At 41.6% G+C, this 26,267-nt stretch overlaps 1 pseudogene; it reads left to right on the top strand.

Moving 5' to 3' along the window:
- The first annotated feature begins 5,568 nt into the window (after positions 1-5,568).
- Positions 5,569-6,450, top strand: LOC104679794 (annotated as a pseudogene).
- The last annotated feature ends 19,817 nt before the right edge of the window (positions 6,451-26,267 follow it).

Below are 26,267 nucleotides of genomic sequence, written 5' to 3'. Positions count from 1 at the left end.
CTTTGGAGAGCCCTAACACATGTGCACTGCTGTTGCTGCTGCCACTTACTATCACTATGACTGCCACAGGGTTAATGGTGGTTTTTTGTTGTTGTTTAATAAGTAGGTGTTTATTTACAAAATTATGTGTACCATATATACATAATTCAGACAAAATTCACAAGTGAAGGATTTCAGATTAAAATTACATTAGATTTTTGCATATAACAAGGTTTTATTTAGCACATTCAATTAAACCCATGCCTCTGTAATCACATTGCATTTTTGGTGGTTCCTGCACAGTAGATGACAGGCCTTGGCTTACAGAAGTGAAAACAGACTATCTCAGTGTAAGCAATTATTCTTAAAACTTTGATTGACAACTTTGGCTCTAGGTTAGTAAAATTAAATTTGCTTATTAATCATGACTATTGGGTACCAATTTAGGGTGTCACTCTTTTATTAAGTTTTTGGAATGGGTCAGAATATGCAGAACTACACAATATTAAACATGGTGCTAGGCCAAGTGTGGTGGCTCACATCTGTAATCCCATCACTTTGGGAGGCCGAGGTGGGAGGATCACTTGAGGCCAGGAGTTCAAGACCAGTCTGGCAAACATGGTGAAACCCTGTCTGTACTAAAAATACAAAAATTAGCTGGGTGTTGTGGAGGACACCTATATTCCCAGCTACTCAGGAGGCTGAGACAGGAGAATTGCTTGATGCTGGAAGGCTGAGGCAGCAGTGAGACGATACTGTGCCACTGCATTTCAGCCTGGGAAACAGAGTGAGACTCTGTCTCAAAAAAAAAAAAAAAAAAATGGTGCTAGTGTTTGCAATTGAGAATCTTCTCAATGCAAATTTTTTAGTTGATAGTTCTAATTAAAAGTGTCAGTTTTCATATTCTATATATAATTCCTATAATTATACATCATTTAAACTTTTTATTTTGAAAAAAATTTATGTTCATAAGAGGTTGCAAAATAGTATAGAGAGTTCCCTATATCCTTCACCCATCTTTCTTCAGTGCTAATATTATCAAACCCGGCAAAATGATGCTGGTACAATGTTAATCATAACTACAGATCTTATTCAGATTTCACAGTTCTTACATAACTTTTTTTCAGTATACAAGTTCTATGAAATTCTATCTCATATATAGGGTTGTGTAACCACTACCATGATCAGGATACAGAATTGTGCTATCATCACAAATAAACTCCTTGTATTACCCCTCATAGTCACACTGTCCCCTGTCCCTAAGCCCTGGCACTGACTGATCCATTTGCCATCATTATAATATTGTCATTTTGAGAATGTTATATAAATGGAATTATATAATATTTCAACTTTTGAGATTGGCTTTTTTCACTCAGTGTAATGCCTTTGAAATCTATCCACGTTGCTATATGTGTTAATAGTTTGTTCCTTCTTATTAATGAGTAGTGCACCATTATATGGGGGTACCAGTTTATCCATTCAACTGTTGAAGAATAATTGTTTACAGTTTTGGGCTCTTACAAATGAAACTGCTATAAATATTCATATACAGGTTTTTGTGTGAACATAAGCTCTTTTCTTTTCTTTTCTGAGACGGAGTCTTGCTCTGTTGCCCAGGCTGGCGTGCCGTGGTGCCATCTTGGCTCTCTGCTACCTCCGCCTCCCAGGTTCAAGCAATTCTCTGCCTCAGCCTCCTGAGTAGCTGGGATTGCAGGAGTCTGCCACCATGCCTGTCTAATTTTTTTGTATTTTTAGTAGAGACATGGTTTCACCATCTTGGTCAGGCTGGTCTTGAACTCCTGACCTGGTGATCCACCCACCTTGGCTCCCAAAGTGCTGAAATTATAGGCCTGAGCCACTGCGCCCAGCCCATAAACTTAATTTCTTTAGATAAAAGCCCAGTTTTGTAAGGTTTTAGGAGTTAAGATCATTGGTGTTAAAATACTTTGTAAATGGCAATGCTTACTTCAGATTTAAGGTGGGTTACTCTGAGATATATTAAGAATGATAAATAGTGACAAAAGGCTGAAACATTTGGGGAGAATACGTGGTAAGAGTTGGTAGCAAAGGGAACCCAGTTTTGAGTGTTTTACTTTGTAGAAAATAAAATGCTGTTAATGGAAAATGTGAGACTTAAGGGCAGCCTTTTATACAGTGGAAATGTGGGATTGAACTAAAAACAAAAGACTGAAATATCTTGGTACATTGGCAGTGCACCAGCTGCTGAAGGATGTACACAATTAGTGGAGAGAATATTAATAGGAAGAAAGATGAACAGAGACAGAAAGGCAGATTCATTCATTCATCTAGCAAATATTTATTGGGCCCCTACCTAGTGGCCATGCATTGTTGTTGAACCTAGACACACCCAGGAACAAGTCTCTTGTGTTATGAAGCTTATATTCTAGATAGAGTGAAAGACAGTAAACAAGGTAATATATAAGATAATGTCAGATAGTGATAAATAGTATGTACAAATATAAAATAGGGAAAGGAACTGGAGAGAGATTGGAGATGCTATTTTAGACTATATCGTCAGGAAGGCCTCCGTGTGGAGGTGATAGTTTTAGAAGTTTCTGGGGAGCTGAGATCATAGGAAGATAAGAATTGAGCCAAGACTTGGTTCACAGGAAGTTGTTGGAAGACAACATAGGAAATTATGACATCTGAACATAAACAAGACCAAATGCACAAAATGTAAGGACAAATATTAAAGTACATTAAGATGCAAATTTCTCTATGACAACAGTTACCTAAAAAAAAAGTTAAGCTGTAGACTTTGGTGCTTTTTTTTTTTTTGAGATGGAGTTTTGCTCATGTTGCCCAGGCTGGAGCATAATAGCGCAATCACTGCAACCTCTGCCTCCCGGGTTCAAGCGATTCTCCTGCCTCAACCTCCTGAGTGAGTAGGTGGGATCATAGGCATGTGCCAGCATGCCCAGCTAATTTTGTATTTTTAGTAGAGACGGGGTTTCATTGTGTTGGCCAAGCTGGTCTCAAACTCCTGACCTCAGGTGATCCACCTGCCTTGGCCTCCCAAAGTGTGGGGATTATAGGCTTGAGCCAATGTGCCAGGCCAAGACTTTGAAATGATATTTAGGAGTGTAAATTAGCACAGTCAATTTCAAGACAATTTGTTATATACATTCACAGGAAGAAGGAAATTTTTGTTTTTGGGGGTCAGGGACCAAGTCATTATCAGGGTATGTTGCAATTCTTTTACTTTATATAACTGTGTCTTTCTGTGTTCTACAGAAAAACAGCTTGAAAATGGGGTACTATGCAAATGTCAGTATTGTTATTATTGATGATTTTGTGACTCCTACTGTGCCTGTCATGCACTATGATGATAAAATGTATCCATTCTCTAAAGAAAGGCACTACGGCTGCAGTGAACCATGGTCATGCCACTTCACTCCCGCCTGGGCAACAGAGAAAGACCCTGTCCCAAATAAAGCAAAACAAAACAAAAACAAAACACTATCCTTATCCTTTTTATTTTCTTTTGTCAATATAGGCAGATAATAATGTTCAAGTTTTCTTGGAAGATCGGGGAAAAAAAATAGTGAAATAGATCATCTTCATTCCTGCATTATTTGTGTGCAGAGAGGGATGTTCCCATTCTACCATCCTCTGCAGCTTTTCTCTAGACAGGATGGATGATCCCACATTTCTACGAACTCTCTCTCTTTTCCAGGGTAGGAGGGTAAGGCAGGGCATTGGAAAGGGGTGAGCTTTAGGTCAGTTTTAATAAAACACAGTATTATAGATACAATGGAAGCCCCTTTCGAAGCTCTTTGCAATCTCAATTCCCTTACTCCTTTGCCAATATGTATTCTTCCTATATTTTCATACTTTTGGTACATATGAATGTATCTGTAAATAATGGATATAATAGGCCGGGCGCGGTGGCTCAAGCCTGTAATCCCAGCACTTTGGGAGGCCGAGACGGGCGGATCACGAGGTCAGGAGATCGAGACCATCCTGGCTAACACGGTGAAACCCCGTCTCTACTAAAAACTACAAAAAACTAGCCGGGCGACGTGGCGGCGCCTGTAGTCCCAGCTACCCGGGAGGCTGAGACAGGAGAATGGCGTGAACCCGGGAGGCGGAGCTTGCAGTGAGCTGAGATCTGGCCACAGCACTCCAGCCTGGGTGACAGAGCGAGACTCCGTCTCAAAAAAAAAAAAAAAAAAAAAAAAAATGGATATAATACTATTATTACATCTTACATAAATGGCATCTTAAATGTATCCTTTTGCAAATTACTTTTCCGCTCACCATTATGATTTGAGATTTACTCATATGGATTCATGTTGTTCATTCACATAACTTCATTGCTATATTCTACATTTATTCATCCATTTCCTTACCGGTGATAGACAATACTATGGCGAACATTTTTTGTGTGTGTCCCCTTAGGCACATATATGATGGTTTCTTCAGGGCAGTGATACTCAAAGTGTGGTGCATGAACCAGCAGCATCAGTATGACCTGGAAGTTGTTAGAAATGTAAATTCTTGGGCTTTAACCCAGGCTTACAAAATCAGAAACTGGGGTGGGGTGGGGTGGGGCCTAACAAACTATTTTAATAAGTTCTCCAGTGATTATGATGCACACTAAAGTTTGAGAATTACCGTTCTTGCTATAATTTTACAAAATTGCTGGGTTATAGGATATGTGTATTTACACATTTATGAGATTTAGACAAATTGTCTTTAAAGTGATTGTGCTAATTTACACTCTTTTTTTAAAAAAAACTTCAGTAATGTTTTTGTTACTTTAATACATTGAATATTAATTTATTAAGCTGAAGTAACATCTCATCTGTCCACGCAGGCAGCCCTTGAAGACATTTTATTTTATTATTATTTTTTTTAAGATGAAGTCTCGCTCTGTCGCCCAGGCTGGAGTGCAGTGGTGCAATCTCAGCTCACTGCAGCCTCCACCTCCCGGGCTCACGCCATTCTCCTGCCTCAGCCTCCCGAGTAGCTGGGACTACAGGCGCCCGCCACCATGCCCGGCTAATTTTTTTCTGTTTTTAGTAGAGACGGGGTTTCACCGTGTTAGCCAGGATGGTCTGGATCTCCTGACCTCGTAATTCGCCCGCCTCGGCCTCCCAAAGTGCTGGGATTACAGGCGTGAGCCACTGCGCCCGGCCAATTTACAATCTTAAATATAATTTCTGGGCCGGGCGCGGTGGCTCAAGCCTGTAATCCCAGCACTTTGGGAGGCTGAGACGGGCGGATCACGAGGTCAGGAGATCCAGACCATTCTGGCTAACACGGTGAAACCCCGTCTCTACTAAAAAAAACAAAAAATTAGCTGGGCGCCGTGGCGGGCGCCTGTAGTCTCAGCTACTCGGGAGGCTGAGGCAGGAGAATGGTGTAAACCCGGGAGGCGGAGCTTGCAGTGAGCTGAGATCTGGCCACTGCACTCCAGCCTGGGCGACAGAGCGAGACTCTGTCTCAAAAAAAAAAAAAAAAAAAAAAAAAAAAAAAATATATATATATATATATATATATACACACACACACACATGTAATTTCTGTCTATAGATTTTAACTTTTTAAAAAAGTGGTGGGGAAATGGCGGCTTCAGGAGACAGAGGGACTTTGGGCGGCGGAGGCAGCATGGAGGAAGCATTTATGACCTTCTACAGTGAGGAATAAAGACAGCATATAGCATAGAGGATATTCATTACAACTAGCATTCCAATTCTAACAGTCACACCAAGGATGTTTTCCTGGGACTGTCTGGTGCTTGTTCTCCCTGGCATTATCTTCAGGTGAAACAAATAGAGAAGAAAGACTTGGTTCTAACATCCAAAAATCAGACTGAAAGACTGACCCGTCCTAGTTCCTCTTACTTCAATTTGAACCCATTTGAGGTTCTTCAGATAGATCGTGATGTTACAGATGAAGAAATAAAAACGAGCTTTAGGCAGTTATCCATCTTGGTGTAGCCTGACAAAAATCAAGATGATGCTGACAGAGCACAAAAGGCTTTTGAAGCTGTGGACAAAGCTTACAAGTTGCTACTGGATCAGGAGCAAAAGAAGAGGGCCCTGGATGTAATTCAGGCAGGAAAAGAATACGTGGAACACACTGTGAAAGAGTGAGAAAAACAATTAAAGAAGGAAGGAAAACCTACGATTGTAGAGGAGGGTGATCCTGAGCTGTTCAAACAAGCCATATATAAACAGACAATGAAACTCTTTGCTCAGCTGGAAATTAAAAGGAAAAAGAGAAGCCAAAGAGATGCATGAAAGGAAACGACAAAGGGAAGAAGAGACTGAAGCTCAAGAAAAAGCCAAACGAGAAAGAGAGTGGCAGAAAAACTTTGAGGAAAGTCGAGATGGTCGTGTGGACAGCTGGCGAAACTTCCAAGCCAATACAAAGGGGAAGAAAGAGAAGAAAAATCGGACCTTCCTGAGACCACCGAAAGTAAAAATGGAGCAGCGTGAGTGAGTACCCAGGGTCCCAGGCACAGAACCTTCCCCCTGCTATCTCCCTTCCTGCTTTGAAGGACTCATTCTCTCTTCCCACTGCCACCTCTGCATAGAGTAGTATTTGCTTTTTAGTCCATTTCGTTTTCAATACAATTTAATATCGATTGGAGTAATTCTTTTGTACACTGAAATGAGGGGATTTGTTTAAAAGAAGACCTTCCACTCTCCCTGCCCCTAGAACAACCAGGATTGGAAGGTGCCACCATTGGTGCTGCCTTCTCTTCCCACAGCCTGTAACTCAATGTTTTGTACTTCAGTGAATTGTGCTGGTTAGAAACTTCGTGGATAGTTTGTGGAAATCATCCAATTAAACATATTACTGAAAATGGTGTTGCTGCGACTTCAGAGACAGGCCTGGAAGGGGCATTTTGGAAGCCCCTTGGCTTCAGTTGCTCACTTCTGGGTGTGCTCCCTTCGAAGGCCCAGATAAGACAGGGAACACCTGTGGGCACACAGAGCAGGCATCTGATGCCCGGATGCTCTGTGGTGTTTGGCATGTGCCCCCATCTACTGACCAATCAGCATGGCATGAGGCCCCCGCCATCCAAATCTTTCACTTTCCAAAGAGCTAGCTGTCTTCCACCCAGTACCACGGTGTCCTAGCCTGTCTGTATTTGTTAGTGGTAATATTCTTTATGTATAATAAATTTTTATAACCACCCCCACAAAAAAGTGGTAACTATTGTCATAGAGAAGCTTTACTTTTTGTTGTTTTTAAATAATTTCAGCTTTTATTTTAGATTCAGGGAGTGCATGTGCAGGTTTGTTACATGCATACATTGCTTGATGTCAAGGTGTGGAGTACAAATGATCTTGTCACCCTGGATAGTGAGTATAGTAGCCAGTAGGTAGTTTTTCAGTTCTTGCCCCATTCCCTCCTGCTGGTCAAGTAGTCCCCATATCTATTGTTTCCATCTTCATTTCCATGAGTTCCTAATGTTTAACTCCCACTTATAAGTGAGAACATGCTATATTTGGTTTTCTGTTCCTGTGTTGATTTGGAGAAGATTTACTTTTTTTTTTTGAGATGGAGTCTCGCTCTGTCACCAGGCTAGAGTGCAGGGGTTTGATCTTGGCTCACTGCAACCTCCACCTCCAGGGTTCAAGTGATTCTCCTGACTCAGCCTCCCAAGTAGCTGGGACTACAGGTGCCTGCCACCATGCCTGGCTAATTTTTGTATTTTTAGTAGAGACAGGGTTTCACCATGTTGGCCAGGATGGTCTAGATGTCTTGACCTCATGATCCACCTGCCTCGACCTCCCAAAGTGCTGGGATTACTGGTGTGAGCCACCACACCCGGCAGGAGCTTTACATTTTAATGTAGTTTAATTTAGTACGTTTTATGCCTTTCATCTTGATTGTGTCCAGATGTCATAGAGAATCTTCTAAATTGTCTTCTAATTACTTTAAATTTTCATTTTTCCCAGTTAGGTCTTTAAACATCTAAAAATTAATCCAAGTATAGTAGTGCTTTTTTCTGACCCAGGCTTGCTAAAGAGACAGGGCTTTTGACAACTTTAAAGAACCTGGATGATCTCCTAAAAGATAAATTCGAACAGTGTCATTTTAGGCGCAGATTTGTTGTTGGGGGTGCGGTGTGAGGGTGGTGATTGGTAATATGTACATGGTAACAACAACAAAAAAAAAATTCAAGCCTCTTGCCATGTGGCCTGTTGTCCCAGCTACTTGGTGTGGGGTGGGAGGGTGGGGGCTGAGGCAGGAGGATTGCTTAAGGCCAGGAGTTTGAGCCTTGGAATAACCACTGCATTCGGCCTGGGCAACATGAGACCCTTTCTCCCAAACCAAAACAATCAAACATCCAACAGGTTTACAATAATGAAAAACAGATTTATTTTAAGATTAATAGGAGAGAAGTTGGTACTGTGTTTTCTACAGTTTTTTTTTTATTTATAGTGTTGGGGATTTTGTGACTTTTTATTGATTGACTGATTCAGACAGGCTTTGTCACCCAGACTGGAGTGCAGTGGCTCAATCATGGCTTAATGCAGCCTTAACCTCACTTTTTGTAGAAACTGGGTTTCACTATGTTACCCAGGCTGGTCTTGAACTCCTGGGCTCAAGTGATCCACTCGCCTTGGCCTCCCAAAGTACTGGAATTACAGGCGTGAGCTGCCGAACCTGGCCCCTTGTGACCTTCTCTATTTTAGTGCATCACAGATGCCATTACATATGGGTCCCATTCAACACGCAGGCTATTAGAATTGCACTATTTGAAAATACATTGCTTGCAGATGTGGGATTCTTAGTACAAATTCCAAGAAAATAGGGCTTGGGGGGTAATTTGTAGTTTACTGGGAAAGAGCCTTCCAGCATTTTCAGCCGATCCCAGACAACTCCCCATTCTAGTCTTGTGGCTGGAACAATGCTGAGAACATAGTAAGTGCTTTGTAAGTGTTGATTCACTGATAGATTATAGAAGGTGCTGAACTATAGATTATAGAAGGTACTGAACTACCCAAACTTTTGACTTTGACATCTACCTAGAAGTGCTTGTCCTGCAGAGGAAAGCTGAGATCCTGGCATTAACTTATACTGTAGAGCAACAATTTATCAAGTCTGCCCACCTGCTATTTTAAGTATTTAAAAATTGCAACAAACATGGTGCTTTGGAATGATTTATTAATGTACAATTCGTGCATTAATATTGTTAGGCATAGATTTTAGTTCGATACACTTTGCATTAAGTTTAGTTCAAAGAGTATTTTTGTGAACTTACTGTGTGCTTCACTGACCTCTGAGGGCACAATGATGAGTGTAACGCAGTCTCTGCTTTAACTTAATCAGGATGATGCTCCCTCTCTGTATGATAAATATGGAAAACAAGGCTTATCTAATCTTAGTCCATATTTGTCTGGCAAAATTCTTACCTTAGATTTTAAAAAACCCCACAAAGTCTGTAATCATATGTCTAACCCCAAAACAGTATTCCCAGTAGGCCTTACGGAATTGGGTAAAGGATTCAACAATAAGGGAAGCAATGTTTCAGAGGGCAGAAGTGAGGTGCATGTTGGTTTATGGAACATGAAGGAAATTGTAGGAAGCAGTTATTAATCTAACTACACCATTCCACATACAAAGCCTGGAAGGAGTCTCCCTGACTAGGGAGTGGTGTCGCAAGGCTCCCCCATCTACTGGTAAGTTAAATGTGCTTGTGAAGGGTGTCTATTGCCTTCCTTCTTCTCTAGTGTGCACCGGCACCCTTCCACCCACCACTCAGTTCTCCTTGTACTTTTGTTTTGCTTTGCCTGGCTCAATTCAGGGCTTTGCAATATAATGTCTAGAGGTTTAGTTTTGTCACTGTTAGAATCAAATGAGCCTACAGGTTATTTGGTTTTAATTATCATTCACTGAAACAATCAATGTACAGGATTTAGTCATTCAAATGGTTACTGGAGGGACATTTAGGTAATTGCAACTGTTGAATGTTCTCTCTTCTGCTAATTGTTTTTATTGAACACGATTTATATCTAGGTATTAAAGAGAAGTTGTTGTAGCTGTGATTATCACAGGCCAACATTTTGGAAGGAACTGGTGGGAAGGAGATCTGGGCCCTAAGCTTGGCCCTGCTTTTCACTCTTTTTATTTTTAATTTTTATTTTTTTGAGACGAAGTCTTACTCTGTTGCCCATGCTGGAGTGCAGTGGTGCAATCTTGGTTCACTGCAACCTCCGCCTCCCGGGTTCAAGTGTTTCTCCTGCCTCAGCCTCCTGAGTAGCTGGGATTACAGGTGCCGACCACCACACCTGGCTAATTTTTTTTTTTTTTTTTTTAAATTTTTAGTAGAGATGGGGTTTCACCATGTTGGCCAGGCTGGTCTCAAACTCCCGACTTCAAGTGATCTGCTCGCCTCGGTCTCCCAAAGTGCTGAAATTACAGGCGTGAGCCACCACACCCGGCCTTCACTCTTTTATAAATGCCTCACTTCTAGGTTTTCAAAATGTCATGTCAGTATACAGTCTAGTGTCTGTCCTCACAAACATGTACATTTGGCCATGTCTCTGTGCTTAGTTGCCATAACAGACACTTTTAAGATTACATAAAATAATATGCACTGCCCTAAATGGAATTTTCTGAGTGTAGCATTTTGATTGGCTTTTCAATTTCTTATGTAAGCCCCTAAGGTTACTAACCATTCTATTTAGTACTCCTCAGGATGAAAAAAATTTTGTCTTTCCACCTGGTTTCAGTGAATGAGGCCTGCAAATTTAACTGACTAAAGACAGATTAACAGGAAAAAAGGCATGATTTTTACTGATATTAATACTTTTAAATGCATGGAAGCTTCACAGAGATGATGTGAAAACTCAAAGACGTGCTCAGAACCTGAATTTTTTTTTTTTTTTTTTTGAGATGGAGTTTCACTCTGTCGCCCAGGCTGGAGTGCAATGGCATAGTCTCAGCTCACTGCAGCCTCTGCCTCCCAGTTTCAAGTGATTCTCCTGTCTTGGTCTCCTGAGTAGCTTGGACTACAGGCATGTGCCACCATGCCCCACTAAGTTTTGTATTTATTTTTTAGTAGCATCGGGGTTTCGCCATGTTGGCCAGGCTGGTCTTGAACTCCTGACTTCAAGTAATCCACCCCCCTCAGCCTCCCATAGCGCTGGGTTACAGGTGTGAGCCACTGCACCTGGCCAGAACCTGGAGTTTGTATACCCTTCTTGACAAAAAAAAAGATGGGTTTGGGCTTCAAGGGACAAATATTGTGGGAAGTGACTAGGAAATATATGGAGGAAACTAATGGAAGATAAAGGTTATTTTAGTAGGGCTTGTTTATGAGGAGTCGTCTTGGTGTAACATCTCTGGTGATGAGTCATTCTCATTTTCCTGGCATAGAGGGGTACCTTCCTCAAAGGAAAATGTATGCCCTGTTTTTAGGCAGATAAAGGGAGGGCAGCTAACTTTTCCTGCATCAGTTACCTTCAGCTCAAAATAATCCTTATGCCAAAGTGGCATATTTTGAGCTGGCATATCCCGATCTCTTTCAGTACCATCTCCCCATTTTTAGAAAGAAAGAAATGGAAGTATAGAAAGATGAAAGGATTTGGCTCTATTCACATGGCAAATTAGTGGTTTAGCTGGGACCAGAATCCCAATCTTCTGATCCTGAGTCTTATAGTTACTTTTATTCTCTGAAGGTCAGGACCCAGCAGATGCTTTGGTTGGCAACAGAAGCATAATTCAGGGTACACAGACTTTAGTAACCAATATCTCCTAGACAAATGAGTGTTTACATTTTCAGTCTCAATGAAGGTTAAATTTTAGCACCTAACTACTGAAGAAGGGTTTGTACATGTTCTCCTTTTTCTTTATTAAGGAAGTGTACACACAGAAAAAACCTTTACAATCCCATGATTCTGAAATAATGCATTTCCCACTGAAATAGTTATTTTGAGTTATCTTTGAAAGGAATTTTTTACTGGCTCAGTTATTTGTTCTCAGATAATTAGACCTCTTTCTCTACTTTTCAAGTCATTTAGTATCTTTTTTTCTGGATATGAAAGTTCTAAGTGCTCTGTTTATTAAAATTTCAAACATTACAGATATATACAACATGGTTATTAACAATATACTATGTCTATCACCCTCAGAGATAATCACTACCAATTACTTAATGTGTTTCTCTCTAGGTTTTTTTCTATGTACATACTAAAAAATATGGTTTTTTTTTCACACAAAAATGGGATCATGTTATTCATACAGTTCTTTAAAAATTGAAGTAAAATCTATACAACATAAAATTTATCATTTTAGCCATTTTAAACTGTACAATTCAGCGGCTTTTAGTATAGCCACAATGTTGTGCAGCCAATTACCACAATTTAATTCCAGAATATTTTTGTCACCCCATAAACACCACCATACCCTATTCATACAGCTTTGCATCTTACTTTCTTACTTAATGCATCCTTCTATGTTAAGCTATGTCACATTCTATTTCATAGCTCTATGGTATTTCATTATAAGCACCATAGTTATTTAAACAACTGCAATTAATTGACAATTGGCTTATTCTGTTTTTTTTTTCTAGAGATGGGGTTTGTCCATGTCGCCCATGTCACCCAGGCTGGTCTTGACTCAAAGAATCCACTTGCCTTGTCCTCCCAAAGTGCTGAGATTACAAGTGTGAGCCACTGTGCTTGGCCTATTCTAGGTTTTTAAAATATTATAAACAGGCTGGGTGCAGGGGCTCACGCCTGTAATCTTAACACTTTGGGAGGCTGAGGCGAGTGGATCACCTGAGGTCAGGGCTTCAAGACCAGCCTGGCCAACATGGTGAAACCCTGTCTCTACTAAAAATATAAAAATTAGCCAGGTGTGGTAGCAGGTGTCTGTAATCTCAGCTACTTAGGAGGTTGAGGCAGGAGAACTGCTCGAACCCAGGAGATGGAGGTTGCAGTGAGCTGAAACTGCGCTACTGCACTCCAGCCTGGGTGACAGAGTGAGACTCTGTCTCAAAAATAAATAAATAAATAAATAAGCAATCTATACTAAATGTCGAACATTTGCACACTTTTGTGAGATAAATTATTAGAAATAAAAATGTTGAGTCAAAGGGCATGAACATTAAAAATGCAATAAAAATTGTTATGTTTCTCTCCAAAAAAGTTGTACTAATTAATAATCCCAGCGAGGGTATTTCTCCATTCGTGTTTTCCAATCCTCTTGTCAACCCTGAATATTATACATTAAACATTTTTTTCCAATCTGATAGTCAGAAATAATTACATTATTGTTTTAACTTTTGATTAATTATAAGGGAGGCTGAACATCTCTTAACGTTTCTAGCAATCTGTATTATGTGTGACTTACCTGTTCATGCTCTTTGCCCATAGTTCTACTGAGTTGTTTTCTTTTTCTTATTGATTTTTAGTTAATAAGAAATGTTTGTTTTGGAAGACTTTTTTAGTTCTCATTTTAAATCCACTTTATTCTTCCCTGCGCAGAAATGAATTTTCTTTGAGTCATTCTGTGTTAAGAGCTTCCAGGCCATTTAGCTAATGAAACCTTTTCCTGCTGAAGAGGGCTTGGCCTGTGATGGTCAAAAGGATACTAACACCCTATTTCCCTTTCCTTTAGAACTACCATCCTCCTTTTCTCTCACATTAATTGCTTTGTTTTCCCTGCTTGATGCATTTGACCTTAGGTTTTTCATGTAGTCCTTCCTTACTAATATCCAGCTTTTTTTGTTTGTTTTTTTGTCTTTTTTTTTTTTTGAGACAGAGTCTCTCTCTGTCACCCAGGCTGGAGTGCAGTGGCATGATCTCGGCTCACTGCAACCTCTACCTCCTGGGTTCAAGCGATTCTCCAGCCTCAGCCTCCTGAGTAGCTGGGACTACAGGCGCACACCACTGCGTCTGGCTAACTTTTGTATTTTTAGTAGAGATGGTGTTTCACTGTGTTGGCCAGGCTGATCGCGAACTCCTGACCTCAGGTGATCCACCCGCCTCAGCCTCCCAAAGTGCTGGGATTACAGGCCTGAACCACTGTGCCAGGCCTTATCCAGCTGTATTATATCAGAAGAAAATGAATTCCTTTGGAATTTGGAAACATTGTATAAGAAAACCCCATTGCATTAATCTTGAAAATCCTTTCAAGATTTGTCCAATTTTTGTCTCAACCAGAGAGTATTCTCTGATTCAAAGTTTATTTTTGGCCAGGTGCAATGGCTTACGCCTATAATTCCAGCACTTTGGGAGGCTGAGGCGGGTGGATCACCTGAGTCAGGAGTTTGAGACCAGCCTGGCTGACATGGCAAAATCCTGTCTCTACCAAAAATATAAAAATTAGCCAGGCATGGTGGTGCGCACCTGTAGTCCCAGCTACTCTGGAGGCTGAAGCATGAGAATCACTTGAACCTGGGAGGCAGAGGTTGCAGTGAGTTGAGATCGCACCACTGCTCTCCAGCCTGGGCGACAGAGTGAGACCCTATCTCAAAAAAAAAAAAAAAAAGTTTATTCTTTGGAGTCCATCTGTTCTAAATGCTTTTTGGACTTAGAGTGAAGCCTTCACCTCAAAGCCAATGACAGCCATTAATTCTTTGTCAGTGTCAGAATGCTTGCCTAAATTCCAGGTTAGCTGGTCATATGTAATTTTCCTGAGCTGCCTATAGTGGAAACCCTTTTCTACTTTTTGTTTTTTTTGAGACAGTATCTCGCTGTCACTGAGGCTGAGATGCAGTGGAGCTATCTCAGTTCAATTATAGGCATGAACCACTGTGCCCAGCCTCTACTTCTTTTTATAAACTATTTATTTATTTGTTTGTTTATTTAATTTAGTAGAGACAGGGTCTTGCTATGTTACCCAGGCTGGTTTTGAACTCCTGGCCTCAAGGGATTCTCCTGCCTCAGCCTCCCAAAGTGCCAGGACTATAGGCATGAACCACCAGGCTTGGCCCCTCCTCTCCTTCCTAATTCAAAGGACTATCCTGGGTTTCTGTGTGCTATCAGGTAATGCTTTGCCCCAGAAGCAGCAGCAGTGACCTCTAGATTGAGTTATTAATGAAGCCCTATGGGATCCTTTCCCAAAGAAGTGTTGGTATAAATGGGAGGTGTGTTCTATATGGGTCTCAGGGGAGCTGAAAACAAACAAAGAATGAAAAAAATGCTGCCACAGCTGCTACCACCTGTGAGTAATGTGAGGGTGAAGTGTTGACAACACACAGATTCCCCAGAGGAAGCTTGGGGTTGACAGAGTCACAATACTGCCATGCTTTTTTTCACCGTCTTAGCATGGATTTTCAAATTACACATTCACTTAAAGCTTAACCTGACCACTCGGGTGTGGGATTGGGTGGCTATGCAAGGCCCACAGCAGCTTTATTTTCTCCACTACCAAGCATCAGTGTGGGAAAAAAGCAGGCATTCTAGGTCCTTTTCAGTTAGCAGGTGGCCAACGAACTTCATTCAGAGATGAGGCAAGCCAGTAAGGATTTTCCCTTCCATGCCTTCGACAATGTATAGAATGAAGTTTTGTTCTGTTTTCAAGAGAAAAAGCACAGTATTACTCAGCACCTTTCTGTACTAGCTTCCACTTCCAAAGGGAGAGACCAAGTACTCACTTAGTTGCTTCTTTCATATGGCTATAGTTATGCCACTGGTACCTTCAGAAACATTAGCTCCCACCTTTATGGCTTCCTGAATGTTGCTAAGGTCTTTAACTGGCATCATCAATTTCTCAGCATCTTACATTTTGTCATATAACTAACTTTTCCTCAATTATATACATTATACATATTGCTGGTAGGAAAATCTGGAAAAGTATAAAAGAATGAAAAGCAACTGCATTCTTCTTATCAGAGTAAACCACTTTTATTATCTTGATATATATCCTTCCATGTTGTATATACATATATAGTTGATTCTCATTGTCTTGGTAGTCAAGCTCTATAAAGGCATTGAGGACAATGAATTAGCAAATAGCCATTGTTCCTAGGGGAAGTATAGTTAGGTTCCTGTGAGCCTCTGGTCATAACATTTTCATCAACTGATCAATACATAACCTTGATTATTTGTGTATTTATGTTTAAAGACACTAATATATATTGTTGATTCATTAACATTGAACTTAAGTCTAACAGCACTATCACTCATTCCTGAATGAAACTTATCTTAACACAGGTATTTTCTCTGTAAAGCACATCGCAGACTCTTTAACTGAGAAATACTAGACAGTACTTCAGCACTGTGCTTGGGGGTAGTGTATTTATTTATTTTTTGAGGCAGGGTCTCACTGTCACCCACGCTGGAGTGCAGTGGCATGATCACAGCTCACTGCAGCCTCAACCTCCTGGCTCAAGAGATTCTCCCACTTCAGCCTCCCATGTAGCTACTACAGGGATGCACTACCATATCTGGCTAATTTTTCTTTTTCTTTTTTTTTTTTTTAGTAGAGACGAGGTCTCACTATGTTGCCCAGGCTGGTCTCAAACTCCTGAGCTCAAGCAATCCTCTGGCCTTGGCCTCCCAAAATATTGGGATTATAGGTGTGAACCACTGTGCCTGGCTGGCTTTTTTTTTTCTTTTGAGACAGAGTCTCACTCTGTTGCCCAGGCTGGAGTGCAACCTCGACCTCCTAGGTTCAAGTGATTCTCATGCCTCAGCCTCCTGGGAAGCTGAGATTACAAGTGTGCACCCTACACCTAGCTAATTTTTGTATCTTTAGTAGAGATGGGTTTCACCATGTTGGCCAGGCTGGTCTCGTCCTCCTGGCCTCAGGTGATCCACCTGCTTTGGCCTCCCAAAGCGCTGGGGTTACAGGCATGAGCCACTGTGCCTAGCCCTGGCCAGCATTTTAAACAGTGACATAATCCACAAAAAGCACAAAACTGTGAAATACATGGCACTTAAATAAACCATGAAAAGGAGTATTTATTTATGCTATAAGAGCTGAAACAAGAAGGCAGAGTATTGCCTTGTTTGGCCTCAGCTGGGAATGGGCACATCAGGTGACGCAAAATTTTTGGCACTCTATGCAAGTCTGCAAATGACCACAAAAGTGCTGAAAGTATTGATTTTGGGGTCACAAATAAGTTTTAGTGGTTAGATGAATTTACAAATGCAGAATCTGTGAATAATGAGGAATAACTACACTGTAACATACTTTTCACTTACCAATAAATATATGATTTTTTTTTTTTTGAGACAGAGTCTCTCCTTGTTCCCCAGGCTGGAGTGCAGTGGCACAATCTTGGCTCACTGCATCCTCTGCCCTGCAAGGTTCAAGTGATTCTTGTGTATCAACCTCCCAAGTAACTGGGATTACAGGTGCCTGCCACCATGTCCAGCTAATTTTTATATTTTTAGTAGAGACAGGGTTTCACCATGTTGGCTAGGCTGGTCTCAAACTCCCGACTTCAAGTGATTCACCCACCTCGGCCTCCCAATGTGCTGGTATTACAGGCGTGGGCCACCGTGCCCAGCCCCACTATATGAATTTTAATGGCTCTATAGTAGTCCAAGATATGAATGTGCTATGATTTATTTAACAATTTTCCTAATCTTGAACATTACATTTGTTTTCAACTTTTTACCCTTTTACTGTCATCCTCAAATGTAGATCTTGTTCATATCTGTTATTTATTTGGATATATTCCTACAAGATAAATTTTGGTTCCAGTCATGTTTTTTCCTTTTTTTTTTTTTTTTTTCTGGAGACAGGGTCTCACTCTGTTACCCAGGCTGGAATGCAGTGGTGTGATCACAGCTTACTGCAACCTCTGCCTCCCAGGCTCAAGTGATCCTCCCGCCTCAGCCACCTAAGTAGCTGGGATTACAGGTGTGCATCACCACGCTCAGCTAATTTTGGTATCTTTAGTAGAGACAGGATTTTGCTGTGTTGGCCAAGCTGGTCTCGAACTCCTGGGCTCAAGCAATCCTTCTGCCTCAGCCTCCCAAAGTGCTGGAGTTACAGGAGTGAGCCACTGTGCCCAGCCCAGTCTTTAAGTACAGAGTGTTAATATACAGTTATGTTTTGCATAATCTATATGTAGTCCATATTTTTATGTACAAGTGTACTAAAGGGTTATTTCAGCAGGTGTAGGTATCCAAATCCTGCACATTCCAGACATCTTCAGGAGTGGCCTCTGACCAACCCCTGGGAGATAACCTCTAAACCCTTGGAATATCCAGCCTGATAAGAATATCTTTTTGTGTTTTTCTTTTCTGAGACAAGGTCTTGCTCTGTTGCCCAGGCTGGAGTGCAGTAATGCCATCATGGCTCACTGCAGCCTTGACTTCCCAAGCTCAATCGATCCTCCTGCCTCAGCCTCCCAAGTAGCTGGAACTACAGGTGTGTACCACCATGCCTAATTTTTGTATTTTTTGTGGAGATGGGGTTTCACCAGGTTGCCCAGGCTGGTCTTGACTCCTGGGCTCAAGAAACCTGCTCATCTCAACCTCCCAAAGTGCTAGGATTATGGGCATGAACCACAGTGCCTGGCCAAGAATGTCTTTGTATAGTGACCATAGGCCATGTCAGATGATTTACACTTGTGTGATTCATGGTGAACACCTGTTCTTGTTTACCTAGGGCCCAGGACCATACTGTATCAGTTAGGCATCTGAGGACCTGGAGACTGAGTAGCTAAGGTCAGTCACATAGGTGCTCTGTGTAATTGACTGCCCTTTCCTCCCAAAAAAACCTTGGACATCAGGCTCAGATGAGTCTCCCTGGTTAACAATACTTTGTACATATTGTCACATTGTAGCTGGGAGAATTCAGATATGTGATCTGCTGGGAGAGTACAACTCAAAGCTTGCACTTGGTTTTTCCTGGACTCTGCTTTATGCACCTTTCTCCTTTGGTGATTTTAATCTCTATTTTTTTTCTGTAATAAGCCATAACCATTAGTATAACAGCTTTTCTGAGTTCTGTGGGTCATTACAATGAATCATTGAAGCTAAAGGTGGTTTTGAGGACCACCCCCCAAAGCAGTCTATTATATATTTATACATACATGTAGGATTATGTGCACCAAAACATATATAATATATTTTATGGGAGATTTAAGAGGTTTTCAAGGGTAATTGGCTATATTATACTTGATTTTTGCCTTACATTCTATTTTTAGAAACCAATCCTTATCAGCTGTAATTCTGCTATTAAACATCTTTTTAAATGCTTATTGGCCATTTGAATTTCTTCCTCTGTGAATTGTCTATTCACATTCTTTTTCTTGGCTGAGCCATTTTTGAATTTAGAAAAGAGTAAGCATATTCACATATACACAGAGGAAATCAAATTTTATTTCCCTGCTGGTACATACAGCTTGGGGTTTTCTATATGGTTAGCAATTTGCTTTGTCTAAATAATCCCTAAGATTTTTCACACCCTCAGGCATACCGACATTCTCCAATACCTAATTTTCTTGTGTCTAGCCTCTATTTTTAAGTCATGTCAATCTCTCTTAAGCCGTCTTTTTTTCTGGGCAAAACTTTCACTCACTGAATTTAGTTGATTTTCTTTTCTAATGTCTTTATACATCTTCCCTACATTGCCACCTTTCAAAATCAGACTTTCAGAATCTTCACATTTGATTAGTATAATAGTCTTCCCATGAATCTAGTAACTTCTACCCTTAAATCTATCCTGCAGATGCCAGCTTAACCTTTGTAAAGCATTGATTTATTGTACCACTTTCTTGCTCAAAATATTCCAAGATTCTCTTTAGTTTCCTTTATTATATATGGGAACCTTTGGGGCCAGACTTGGAGATCTGGATGTTTTGAGCTTTGCTCACTTGATTTTCTCATGCAATCAACTCCCAAGAGAAAGATACCGTCTCAGTCCATTTTCTATTGCTATAACTGAATAACTACGACTGAGAAATTTATAAAGAAAATAAATATATTTAGCTCAAAGTTCTGGAGGTTGGCAAGTCCAAGAGCATGGTGCCAGCATCTGGTGAGGGCCTTTTTGCTGCATTATAACATGGTGGAGGGCATCACATGGTGAGAGGGCAAGAGTGTGCCAACTCCAGTTTCTTTTCCTCTTTGTATAAACCCACCAGTTCCATTATGGTGGCCCCACCCTGGTGACCTTGTTTAATCCTAATTATTTCCCAAAGGCCCCTCCTCTAAATACAATCAACATATGAATTTGAGGATTAAATTCCCAATGCATAAAATTTGGAGGACACATTCAAACTATAACAGATACTGAAATAGGACAGAGGTCCATTTCTGTGTGGTTAGTCCAAATGTGCTGAGCCAAGAAGAAGATAAATTGTGATCTAGGAGGTTGAAGTGGTAGTAGACGTTAAATCTTGTTTAAGGTGGTTCTGAAGTAATTATGTTATTTACAGGTAAAATCAAGCTTGAAGAAGGAAAAGAGTGTGATCCATAACAATAGAATTGTATGTAACGGATGCCAGGCCCTGATTACAGTATGCTTTTATGTTTGGCCTTTGCTTCTAGAGGCTTCACTCCTGTTCTGAACTTAGTCTGCATTGTGAATTGGGGGTGGACTCTGGGTTTCTCCAAGTTCTTTCAAGGGAATTAGTGTTAGGAAGGTGATTAGGAATACGTGTTAGGCAGGCTGCAGATCTCTCAGGTATTAACCTCAGAGATTGACCCATTCTTGTGTATGTTTTGCCTGGGTACACATGTATAGGACCCTGCAATGGGTGGACTGCTGTGGAGTATGTAGGGTTACTGGAAGAACTAGTAGACCAAGTATACTCTCATAACCCCCAATCCGGTCTGAAGTCTAGACTTTAATGGCTGGGACATAAAAAACAATGTTGCTTCTACAGGAGGCCTTAATGACCCACAGAACCATATCAGTAAAGTCACTGGAGAAGGATATAGGATGAAAGCTGTAGGGGAGTAAAACTTTTCCTTAACTCTCCTAGGGTTCTTTGCTGGGTCTGAAAACTATATTGACAGGACAGATTAACATGAGAAGAGCAAACACTTTTATTTAATATAAGTTTTACATGACATAGGAGCCTTCATAAGGAAAGGAAGACCCAAAGAATGGTTAGCTTGAGGTTAAGCCAGTCAGATTAAGCCTGAGCACTTTTATATTTGGTTTAATGAAGAGTGGAGTGTTGTGGGAAAATGTGACAGGACAAAGGATATGAACTAAGGATAGTAAACTGGGGGAAACATAGCAAGGCCCATTCCCTCAAATTCCTCTCAGAATCCTTCCATCTTCTGACATAAGGATGCTCCCTTCCTCCAGTTACAGGAAGGGCACCTCTTCCGTGAGGGTCTTACGACGTGCTCTGGGGAGAAAGGGGAGATTAGAGAGTCCTTCTTGCATAGGCTGCTTCTCAAATTCCTTCAGCTTAAAATATTCAATATGCCAAGGTGCCATATTTTGGGGTAGCATGTTTTGAACCCTACCAAACCCAACAGGACCAGGTGGGGCCATATTCTTGTGAAATCTCCAACTGGGGTGATACGGGTTTAGTTCTATAATCCATTTCTGGATGAGGATCCATTTGCCTGTCTTTCTTATCCTTACCTTCTTTAGAAAAAGATTTGAGACTATATCGGACATGGGTTGTTGGAAGAACAGGGCCACCTTTGACTGTTTTTGACTCAACTTGAAAGAAGATCCCAGTTGGTAGAGATGTCTCAGATGTTATGGGTGCCAGGCCTCTCCCAGGCAGTGTTGAAGTCAGCCATCACTGTAGGGGCTCTTTCACCCAGAAGAGCTGTGGTTTGGGGTTAAACAAAGAGATGCATTTACAAAAGAAGTATGTTTAAGCTACAAGAGTATTTGTCTAGAGCAGATTACCAGATTTTGCCCCTGGAAATTATACTCATAGATCTAGGTTTGGGTTCACGAATCTGCGGTGTTTCTTCAGAGAGGCTTGGGAAACACTGGCCTAGGATTTGTGAAAAAATAGTCCTGGCTGAAGTTGGAAGTGTTGATCTTTTCCATGAAAAGGCATTGTGAGTTGAAGGAAATTAATATTATAGCATGAATGAAAAGTCTCCTTAATTGTTGAAGAGCTTGACTTTATCCATCCAAGGAACTGGATGGATAATAGACCTTGAACAGATTCATCAGCAGGGTGGTCACATGGATGAAATGTGGGATGAATCCAAGGACCTTCTATAGATCCTTGAAGATTTGGAAAGGGGGATGCTACTTTAGTACTGTGGCAATCTTTGTTGGCATCAATCATCTGAACTTAGGTTAGTAGACAATATGTCCTAAGAACCTGTCCCAACCAGCTCCTATAACCATTTCTTCTAGTGTGTGTTCACAGAAGGAACACCCTAGATGATGTCAACTGAGGGTCTGTTATAATGTTAGATCTGGGGAGTAAATGTGTCATCCTTTGGGGACAGTACGGGCACGTGTTCATATGAAAACATATCCTGGTTAAGAATACTTGCTTTTGAGAAATCTGTGGCCCCAACTTGAGATTTATAGTAACCTGGTTACAGACTCAGCCTTGCCTAACTGCCCGTAATTCTCTTGCTTTATCTCTCCTGTTTCTCTAATGCTTTAGCAGACTGGCATCTGGGTTGAATAGATTCCTTGACCATGTCCTTCATCCACTATGACTTGTATGGGGCATTTTGATATTCCTTTAGTTTGGGTTGGCCTAACAATTCTGGTAGTACTTGCTCTCAGAAGCAGTCTTTTTTTTTTTTTTTTTTTTGAGATGGAGTCTCGCTCTGTCGCCCAGGCTGGAGTGCAGTGGCCGGATCTCAGCTCACTGCAAGCTCTGCCTCCCGGGTTCACGCCATTCTCCTGCCTCAGCCTCCTGAGTAGCTGGGACTACAGGTGCCCGCCACCTCGCCCGGCTAGTTTTTTGTATTTTTTAGTAGAGACAGGGTTTCACCATGTTAGCCAGGGTGGTCTCGATCTCCTGACCTCGTGATCCGCCCGTCTCGGCCTCCCAGAGTGCTGGGATTACAGGCTTGAGCCACCGCTCCCGGCCTCAGAAGCAGTCTTGACTGGATCAGTTTATTGTCCTAGGCTTTTCCCCCTTCTTCTATTCCAGCCTCAAGAAGCCAGGTCCTAGAAGGTTAAATTGGCATTCAACGTTGTATTAGGGTTCTCTAGAGGGACAGGACTAATAGGATAGATGTATATATGAAAGGGAGTTTATTGAAGAGTATTGACTCACGATCATAAGATGAAGTCCCACAATAGGCCGTCTGCAAGCTGAGGAGCAAGGAAGCCAGTCCAAGTCCTAAAACCTCAAAAGTAGGGAAGCCAACAGTACAGCCTTCAGTCTGTGGCTGATGGCTGGAGAGCCCCTGGCAAACCACTGGTGTAAGTCCAAGAGCCTAAAAGCTGAAGATCTTGAAATTCAATGTTCGAAGGCAGGAAGCATCTGGCACAGGAGACAGATGAAGGCTGGAAGAGTCAGCCAGTCTAGTCCTTCCACGTTCCTCTGCCTGCTTTTCTCCTAGCTGTGCTGGCAGCTGATTAGATGGTGCCCACCCAGATTGAGGGAGGGTCTGCCTCTCCCAGTCCACTGTCTCAAATGTTAATTTCAGGGCTGGGTGCGGTGGCTCATGCCTGTAATCCCAGCACTTTGGGAGGCTGAAGCGGGTGGATCACCTGAGGTCAGGAGTTTGAGACCAGCCTGGCCAATGTGGTGAAACCTCCTCTCTACTAAAAATACAAAAATTAGCCAGACATGGTGGCAGGCACCTGTAATCCCAGCTACTCGGGAGGCCGAGGCAGGATAATTGCTTAAACCCGGGAGGTGGAGGTTGTGGTGAGCCAAGATTGTGTCACTGCACTCTAGCCTGGGCGACAGAGTGAGACTCCGTATCAAAAAAAAAAAAAAAAGTTAATTTCCTTTGGCAACACCCTCATAGACACACCCAGGAACAATACTTTGCATCCTTCAATCCAATCCAATTGACACTCAACATTAACCATCATAAAAGTCTTCAACAGATCCTAATTTACCTAAGTTTTTCACCTACCAATCTCTCATGTGAAGTCGTGGCATGCGAAGACTGGCTCAATCAATTGCATCCAGACAATGTCTAGCCCATTGTCATCCTTTTTTCACCACATATACTTGGAAATCCCCTTCCCCGTCTCTGAATCTATCTGTACTCCTCTGTTTTTTTGTTTTGTTTTTGAGATAGAGTCTCACTCTGTTGCCCAGGCTGGAGTGCAGTGGCATGATTTTGACTCACTGCAACTTCTACCTACTGGTTTCAAGCAATTCTAATGCCTCAGTCTCCCAAGTAGCTGGGACTACAGGTACATGCCACCATGCCTCGCTAATTTTTGTATTTTTAATAGAGACAGGGTTTCATCATGTTGGCCAGGCTGGCCTCGAACTCTTGACCTCAAGTCATCTGCCTGCCTCAGCCTCCCAAAGTGCTGGGATTACAGGTATGAGCCACCATGACTGGCCTCCTCTGGTTATTAGAATAACTTTTGTTTTTCATTATAAAATTATTACATGTTTACTGTAGGTAATTTGAAAAACATGGAGTAAACAATCTATAGAAAAGATGACCCAGGTTAGAAAAAGGTTGTTTCTTCCAACCTTTTTTTCCTATGTGCACAAATGCAAATGTGGGATTAATAGTTATTGATAATATGAATTTTTTTGTGTATACATATATATATATTATATATATATATATTTTAATGGAGATGGAGTCTTGCTTTGTTGCCCAGGCTGGAGTGCAGTTGTGCGTTCTCGGCTCACTGCAACCTCTGCCTCCCAGGTTCAAGCAATTATCCTACCTCAGCCTACCGAGTAGCTGGGACTACAGATGCATGCCACCATGCCCAGCTAACTTTTTTTTTTTGTATTTTAGTAGAGATGGGGTTTCACCATGTTGCCCAGGGTGGTGTCGAACTCCTGAGCTCAGGCAATCTGCCTGCCTTGGCCTCCCAAACTGTTAGGATTACAGGTGTGAGCCACTGCACCTGGCCTATATATTATCTTTTCTTCCACTTAATAGTTCTTCAATCCTTCCCCTCCCTCTTCAGAACAATAAATTCCTCAACGAATCTCATGCAAGACATTTTAACCTCTATCTTTAATACCTTAGAGGCTCCATCTTCTTTAGATATCATGTAAAAAAAGTTTGTGATGTAAAAAAATGGGGGCTCACGCCTGTAATCCCAGCACTTTGGGAGGCTGAGGCAGGAGGATCACTTGAGCCCAAGAGTTCAAGACCAGCCTGGGCCGCACAGTGAGACCCTGTCTCTACAAAAAAATTAAAAATTAGCCAAGTGTGGCAGCATGCACTTGTGGTCCCAGCTACTTGGGAGGCTGAGAGGATTGCCTGAGCCCAGGAATCTGAGGCTGCAGTGAATTGTGTTCATGCCACTGCACTCCAGCCTAGGTGACAGAGTGAGACCTGTCTCAAAAAATTTTTTTTCAAATGCTAGCTCTCAAGAGAATAATAAACTTTATCTTGTAATTACAGTATAGGTAAGAAGGGGAGTCATGCATAAATATATTTAAATTTTTGATTATAAAATAATTGTATACTTTTTATGGCCAATGGCCAATGTTAGGGGAGAGGAAATCGAAGAAAAAAATCTGTACAATAATCAACATTTTGAAATTTAGGAAAGTTTATATTACATATAAGAATCCAGAGGCTGCGCCCAGTGTCACACCTGTAATCCCAGCACTTTGGGAGGCCAAGGCAGGCAGATCACCTGAGGTCAGGCGTTAAGACCAGCCTGGCCATGGTGAAATCCTGTCTCTACTAAAAATACAAAACATTAGCCAGGCTGGTGGTGTGCACCTGTAATCCCAGCTACTTGGGAGGCTGAGGCAGGAGAATCGCTTGAACTTGGGAGGTGGAGGTTGCAGTGAGCTGAGATCGTGCCATTGCACTCCAACCTGGGCAACAAGAGTGAAACTCCGTCCCGCCCCCCCCAAAAATATCCGGAAATGTTCTTAATGCTTTATTTCTATTTGACAGTCTGTTTTCTTTCCTTCCTTCCTTCCTTCCTTCCTTCCTTCCTTCCTTCCTTCCTTCCTTCCTTCCTTCCTTCCTTCCTTCCTTCCTTCCTTCCTTCCTTCCTTCCTTCCTTCCTTCCTTCCTTCCTTCCTTCCTTCCTTCCTTCCTTCCTTCCTTCCTTCCTTCCTTCCTTCCTTCCTTCCTTCCTTCCTTCCTTCCTTCTTCTTTCTTTCTTTCTTTCTTTCTTTCTTTCTTTCTTTCTTTCTTTTGAGACGGAGTCTTGCTCTGCCACCCAAGCTGGAGTGCACTGGCCAGATCTCAGCTCACTGCAAGCTCCGCCTCCCGGGTTCACGCCATTCTCCTGCCTCAGCCTCCCGAGTAGCTGGGACT

Source organism: Rhinopithecus roxellana, chromosome 5, assembly GCF_007565055.1.
Source record: "Rhinopithecus roxellana isolate Shanxi Qingling chromosome 5, ASM756505v1, whole genome shotgun sequence".
Classification (NCBI taxonomy): Eukaryota; Metazoa; Chordata; class Mammalia; order Primates; family Cercopithecidae; genus Rhinopithecus; species Rhinopithecus roxellana.
This window is presented reverse-complemented; position numbering and strand designations above follow the sequence as displayed.